This window comes from Rhinolophus hipposideros (assembly GCF_964194185.1).
Source record: "Rhinolophus hipposideros genome assembly, chromosome: 3".
NCBI lineage: Eukaryota > Metazoa > Chordata > Mammalia > Chiroptera > Rhinolophidae > Rhinolophus > Rhinolophus hipposideros.
This window is the reverse complement of record NC_138049.1, coordinates 95,175,638-95,175,982: the sequence shown is the minus strand read 5'-3', so window position 1 is coordinate 95,175,982 and position 345 is coordinate 95,175,638.

Sequence of the window (345 nt, the reverse complement as noted above, 5' to 3'; positions counted from 1 at the left end):
ACTTTGGAGTATGCATCCTCCCACGGTCAGTTAGCTGTGGCCAGTGGCAGGATCATGCAGCAGAGACATGGCCCTTGGGGCCCCTTAAAATGTCTGGCTGTGTCCGCCACTGAAGGGAGAGTTCCAGGGAGCCGCCCAAGAGGTGTCGACGGTGCTCTGTGAAATTCTCCCACAGCAGCAAGGCTTAGCCTTGGACAGTGTATAAAGTCATTCCTACCACTTTACTACACAGGAAACCAGCATCTTTAACACCACTATTAACTCACTTGTTTTCACTTATTTTAAGCTTGGAGCTTTGGGACTCTGGCCAATACCCTTTCCTTCTTGGGATTTAGCTTCTCATCT